The sequence below is a fragment of the Microtus ochrogaster genome, linkage group LG3, assembly GCF_000317375.1.
Source record: "Microtus ochrogaster isolate Prairie Vole_2 linkage group LG3, MicOch1.0, whole genome shotgun sequence".
Lineage (NCBI taxonomy): Eukaryota > Metazoa > Chordata > Mammalia > Rodentia > Cricetidae > Microtus > Microtus ochrogaster.
Window position 1 is genome coordinate 26,056,786 of NC_022029.1, and position 6,901 is coordinate 26,063,686.

At 45.9% G+C, this 6,901-nt stretch overlaps 1 protein-coding gene across 17 annotated transcripts in view; it reads left to right on the forward strand.

The window, feature by feature from the left end:
- Positions 1–6,901, forward strand: part of Myt1l (myelin transcription factor 1 like) — a 394,778-nt gene that overhangs the window by 242,795 nt on the left and 145,082 nt on the right. For all 17 annotated transcript variants that reach the window (XM_026785931.1, XM_026785930.1, XM_026785939.1 and 14 more), the window contains exon 5: positions 3,833–3,986. The gene's annotated coding sequence lies outside the window, so the exon portion shown is untranslated. The remainder of the gene's footprint in view (positions 1–3,832; positions 3,987–6,901) is intronic.

Below are 6,901 nucleotides of genomic sequence, written 5' to 3' on the forward strand. Positions count from 1 at the left end.
GAGAGAGAGAGAGAGAGAGAGAGAGAGAGAGAGAGAGAGAGAGATTGATTAAATGCCAGGGTAGCCAAGCATGGTCGTTATGGTCGTTACACCTATAATGTCAACACTTAGGAGAAAAGAACATGAGAATTGCCTAAAATTCAAGGACAGCTTGCGCTACACAGCACATACCTAGACAACCTCTCTCAAAGAGACCAATAATAAAAGACTAAACTGGCATGGGGAAAATCTATAGCTAAGCAAACTGCCATACCACCGCACCACATTGTGCGGTCTGCCTAAAAAGAGAAAGGGCACAGAGGAAGGAGGTCCTGAGTGGCATATGGCAGGAGAGGAGGGAGGGCAAGTTTGGTGAGAGAGGCCACGCCGAGTTCATGCAGGATGGACTCTAACAACAGGCCACAATGTCCCAGGTAGGTGCTTCCCAGGTGAGCAGGACTGAAGCCCTGCCTGAGAAGGGGTTCCTGCAGATTCCACAGTGTGCTGCGGTTGAACATTAATGCAAAAAGAGAGAGTCATGCGCAATTCCAGGGACGAGAGGAGAGTGAGAATCGGGTCCTTAGGCCACAGGAAAGCTGAGGCTTCTGAGTAGCCAGAAACCTGATTGGCCCCAGCAGTGACTGTTAGAAGAAAGCCACACATACCCCCACCCTTCTTGAACAAGTCAGTGTCACACTAAGACTGCCACTGACAAGAGAGGAAGAGGCATTTCCAATACGCAGGGCTTTGGACAATCACTAGGGTTCTTATTTGGAAGAGATGCAGAGCTGTCTCCTCAAAGGAAAAAAAAAATCCAGGAAAGAGACAGTTGGATGCAGAGCCTTGGGTTCACCCAGAATGGTCCTCTGCTTTAGGGACCCCCCAGCTACCCTGGGAGAGTGACCAAGAAGGCCTAATGAGTCCCCCAGATAGGATGGGATTCTGACTGGGGCAGGACCCACCCAGCCCCAGGGAACCAAGAACCCTGTCCAGGCAGGCAGGAAAGCAAGGACTCCTGAAAGCAAATAAACAGAAATAAATTAGGTGTGAGACCTCATTTTCCTGAATTTTATTTCCCAGGAGATATTTCTGCCACTGATTTACTATTTTTAAAAATGAACTAAGAACCGAAAAAAGAGGAGGCTGTGATGGGGCCACACAAGGCAGGACTCCTCCCACTCTCTGTGGCCACAGCAGCTCTGCCTGCTGTCCCTGATTCTGCCCCTGGGGTACAGTTGGCTGCCTTTGCCAGTGTGCTGCTCTGAGTCAGCTTAGCAGCCTTCAGGCAGGAACTTACTGTCTCAGAGTCCTTGCCTATTCTTCTGTGCCTCTGAATTGTCATCTCGCATAGCTTGTTAACAAAATAAAAACCCACAAATGAGTGCAGTTTATATGACAAGTTTAACAAGCAGGGATCTCAGATCCAATTTCGTTTCTGCCAAAAATGAGCTGTACCACAATTGGTTTGCTTGCAGCTCATTAATACATGATTTAATTGTTTAATTTGAAACATTATGAGCTATCAGCATGTGTGTTTCTTGATGCTCTAACATGCAGTTGAATGTTGGTCGGTTTCAAAATACTTCTTTTTCCAGAAGAATCTAAAAGGCAGCATTTGTGTTATAATTGAAATCCTATGAATGTATTAGCTTGCTTTCTTTTTTATCTTGCTGTTGTTTATAGACTTAATCATTTATTGATTGTTTGGTGGTAACCCTAGATGTTGATCATAGATTTTTCTAATGACCAAAGCATTATTCCTTTCTCTTCTTTCATACTTCCTATTTTTCTTTATACCCCAAATAATTTTTCTGCATATTTTAAGAGTGGCTATGCTAGCCTTAATCTTTATTGCTTTAAATTTGACTAAGGATGTGTGTGTGGCAATTTCTTATCTATCTTGTTATAGTGAGCTGCTAGGATCCTATGGAAGACCAAGCAGACCGTCCCAGTGAGCTCTCTCTTGCTCATCACCAGAAGCATCTCTTCCAGACCCAAGGGCAGGCATCTGGTAGAAAGGGTTTTCTGCCTCTTCATATTCTCACACTTGCATATGAACAGCAGAGAATTAGAGATGCTTACACACTAAAACAGTGTGCAGAGGTTCTGCCATTCATTGAACACTCAGTCCTAAGCTGGATGCTAAATTGTTTAATTTAGCAGTTGAAAACTCCAGGAAGTTCATACTTATAAAACAGTACACAGACCATGAAGTAATAAGGGAAGGTGTACAGGAACCCCATTCTGTCTGATCTTGATCATTTAACTATTCATTATTTTCCTGGGTACTTGAGTCACAGCATTATGATCTCAGTTTAAACTGGATGCCTCCTCCTCTAGGCAGTGGGAACAGGGTGGGCTTTTCTGACTCCCCTTTCTTTCTTCTCTCTCCATCTCTGCCTCTTTGTTTCAAATCTGTGTCCAGTGTGATTTGGTTCTTGGGGAGACAGTAGCACACATACATTCATTTGATGTCTATGTAGATGAAATGATTCTTCTTAGAGAATGGGGTTTATAAAGGAAGGCTCTACACCCTAGGGTCCAACACAATTGAAGGATTGCTGATTTCCAGACCCAAAGCAAGGATGTTGAGTCTTTGGGTCAATGATCTTTGTGTTTCTTATTTCCTCATCCACTGAATTTGCTGTTGCTCACAGGAGAATTCTCAATGAAAGTGAATTTATCCTTTGGGGGCAGGTGGGCCATGTCAAGCTGAGGAATTGAAATGTAGATATTTATAAGTTCTAAACGCATCTCTAGGCATCTGCCCACAGAGCCAGCTCTCCATTCTCGGGAGAGATGCCTTTCTTCTCACTTGATCTGTGAAGGTTTAAGATAACCCAAAGGTTACAGCCCCAGGGAACTGCAGAGTGTGGCACTGAGCTGCTAGAGATAAATGCAGAGTTAGGGGACATCAGTGACAGCCACCAGGGCTCCCCTAGGATTACAGAAAGCTCTGCATCCCTCTCCAGACCTCTGTCTGCCTTTTCCACTCTTCTGGGAGTTCGTGAACAGCTTGCCATGTTGATGGGAGCCTTGGGTTTCAGGTGCCACTGTCCCCATTATCTGGAGAGATTTGGACAGATGGAATACCTTCTCTGAAAGTCAAGGTTTAATTTTTCATTTATGAAATTAGCATAAAGTTTAGAGGATACAATTAATATCAAAATGTTCCTTAAAGTATTCTAACCCTGGAGGTACATACTTCCAGGAAACTGCCTGGTTCAAATCAATCATCTGTTCTTTTGTTCCTTCTTTTCTTCCTTCTTTCCTTCCTTCCTTCCTTTCTTCCTTCCTTCCTTCCTTCCTTCCTTTCTTCCGGCCTGCCTTCCTGCCTTTCATCCATCCATTTGTTTATCCTTCCTTCTTCCTCTAGTGAGTATACATTGGCATACTCACTAGGTCAGAGGACAAACTGGCAGGAGTCATTTCCGCCCTTCCACAATGTAGATTCCAGGGATTGAACTCAGATCATCAATCTTAGCAGCAAGTGCCATCTCACTAGCCCATGCTCAGATCAACAACCTCTGAAGTCCTTGAGGCAATCACAAGTAAATGAGGCTTACGTGAATCCTAGCATGGAACTTACCCAAAAGTCCACTGTGAAGGTAGATTCTGTCCTAGACTTAGGAAGTAGGAAGCAGGGTCTTTGATGGTTTCCTGAATGTGCCAGCTTAAACAGGGGGGTCAGAGAAGACCCTGATGGCTTCAGAGCAAGAAGAATGGCTTGAATGAAGGGACATGCTTAACCATGGGTATTCTGGTCCCTGGAAGAGGTAAATGTCATTAGTCGTGGAAGACACTGGTATGTGTGTGAGAGCCTTAGGTGCTTAATGCTGTTCCTTTTTTACAGATGGGGAAATGGAGGCACAGAGAAATTAAGTGATTTGGCCACAGTTACAAGCTGGGGAGGACCAGGGAAAGCCTGGAGAGAGCTGGCTCTGGGCCTGCATCCTGCCCACGGAGTCACCCTGCCTCCGTCCTCGGGAGAGAAGGCTTCCTACAAGGTAAGAGCCATCTGTCTCCCTAGGATGTGCATCGCCCTGCTTCCACACTGGGTAGGGACTGTTAGCGTGCAGAACTTGGAGTAGTGCTCGTGGTTCCAGATCAGATCAGCGATAACGGACATTGCCGGGTGTCAGCCCAGCAGCTCTGGGTCTCCTGGAACCCCACCGTGTCAGCCCCACTGCTGACACCTGTCTTCACCTTTTCCCTCATGTCTGACCCCCTTCTTCCTCTTGGATGGAGAGTGCCACTGCCCTGGAAGTTAGGGAGGGGGCGGGGGATGCTTCCTCCACCCTCTAGGAATTCGTCTCTTGTTCATGCCTGTCGAAACCTCCCTGCCCCTCTCACAGTGAGCACTTCAGGGCCTTTGAAGACCTGCGAACACTTTACCTCCTTGGCCTTCACCAGGAACCTAACCCTCACATTCTGAACACCGTGGCATGTCAGGCAGGGAGGAGAAAGGGCGTGGACTAGATCTCTTTTCATCACCTCTGAATGGACACTCTGCTCTCCAATCCCACACAAGGCAACCGACCCCACAGTGGCCCCCTGACACACGCCATCAGTCTGCCCCATAGAATCTTACAGACACGGCGAGTGTCTATTGCTTTTCCTTATGCAATTTCTAGAACTTTCTACCCTCCTGTCTTCTGTTGAAGTGTTCGGTTATTTTTCTGTTCTCGGGGGGAGCCTTCTGTTGATGCATTTGTATCAGCTCCCTGTCGTGAGTCATTCTCAGTTGGAGGGGTGCTTCTGCCATGGGAAGGGCATACCTGACACAGGAACTGACTCCCACAGGGACGGTTTAGTGACAATCAGGGTCCATTAACTGATGGCAACCCCACGGTATAGACACCATCCGCAGGATACACAGCTGACAGCTCATTGTCTGTGTATACTCAGTACTCTACAGTGTGTGAAGCCCTTCCAAGTTCTTCCTCATCTGTCGGGAGCATTCACATCTGACCCTGACTGCAAGCTTACAGGAAAGAGTGGCTCTTACTCAGTAGACTGTGCAATGCTGATTGTACAAGGCGCAGGACGTGGGGTGGGGCTAAGCTGAATTGTGTATATGCTAAGCTACTTCTCCCCTTTCCCGTAGTTGTTCATTTTATAACCCAAAGCAGTTCATCTCGGCCAGTGTTCTGAGGGGCCTATGTTTCTTGCCTTTGGATGCTAATAAAGGTCACAGGTCCTAGGTCCTATCACTCATAGGCAGGAGCTTCTACAACTTTTCTATACTCTTCAGTATTTTCTTTCCCCTAAAAGCCACATAAATAATTTAGAGAGCAGATTTAAAAAAAAAAATCAACTAAAGATTTGCTAGGGTAATTTGAGCAACATTTTCCTATGCCAAAACATAAACAAATTTTTAAGTTTAATATTTTTATCCTGATATTTAAAATTAATTAGGGGGAGTTCAGGGTACAAAATGTTGAGCATAGACAGCTCCCACCTAAGAGAACCCTGGATCAACCTGTGATTATAGAACTCTGTAAAAAGGCACAGACTTTGAAAATGTATCAGCTTAGACCATGCTGGGAGCAAGAAAGTTGAATTCGATAGTGTGGAAAACAGGTGCCATTGATAAGAGAAGAACAAAAGCTCAGGGCACTGAGCATAGCACTCTACAGTGCACATCATTCCATGGGGATGCCACCACTCAGCGCTGGCCAGTGAGGACCAAGAGAAAGTTAGGAATCATCTCAGCATATGGTCTTCAGTCAGGGCTTAGCCAGCAACCTCTCAGACATGAGCATCAGCACCCAAATCTTCACAGCTGCTGCATCTTAGAGCAAGGCAGGTGTGTTACATGTTCTGTACCATGTCATGGCATGTTCCCATGCCACTGATGACAAGAAAGATAGCAAGAAGGATGGGAAAGCACAGATAGAAATATGGGGGGTTGCTTTCTCGGTCTTTTCTACCTAATATTTTACTTGTATCTGATGAGATCAAAGATTAGACAAGTGGAGTAACTTTACATTTATTGGTGCTGTGAACCAGAAGCCCGTTTATCTCTCCTAATTTTTCTGTAAACCTCTTGAAAATTATGCCCTCCCTCCTTTCGCATGAATATCAGATCCAGCGCCTAAAGACCAAAGCGTTTGCACCGCACTGAGTTCTCTAGTGAAGGTGTGGTCGGAGTTTGGAAAGTGACTTGAAAGTGTCACAGCGCTCTACCTATAAGCACTTTGCAGGAATGACGAGAGTCTACGATTTCCCGTTCTCATTGACCTTCACAGATGGATCTTTATGACCCAAATTTGTGTGAGCCTGAGCAGAGTATGGGCCCCAGGTTCTGTTGTGGAGCTGTAAAGATGGTGTGCCTGTTACCTAGGAGACTGTGGCTCCTGGAACAGGTGCTAGTGGGGCATGCCAACCCACACACGGTTGCCTCCTCACACCTCCTCTCTCCAGAGTCTCTGCTTCTTCCTCAACACGCCTCTCTTACAATTTGGCCTCTGCCCCTTCTCCAGTCTTCCCTCTTAGTGTGGGGAAAAGGTAGCGAGAGTGGGAAATGGCTGCCCATTTCCAAAGGCAGAATTGACCTATATGTGCAAACAAATAAAAGTACAGAAAGAGCCAGATGTAGTGACACATGCTTTTAATCCCAGCATGTGGAGGCAGCCTGGTAGACATAGTGAGTCCCAGGCCAACCAGGGCTGACATGACCTTGTTAATAAAGATGATGATGATGATGATGATGATGATGATGATGATGATGATGATGATGATGATGATGATGATAAGAAGAGGAAGAAGGAGAAGGAGGAGGAAAAGGAGGAGGAGGAGGAAGAGGAGGAGGAAGAGGAGGAGGAGGAGAAGGAGAAGAGGAGGAGAAGGAGAAGGAGAAGGAGAAGGAGAAGAAGAAGAAGAAGAAGAAGAAGAAGAAGAAGAAGAAGAAGAAGAAGAA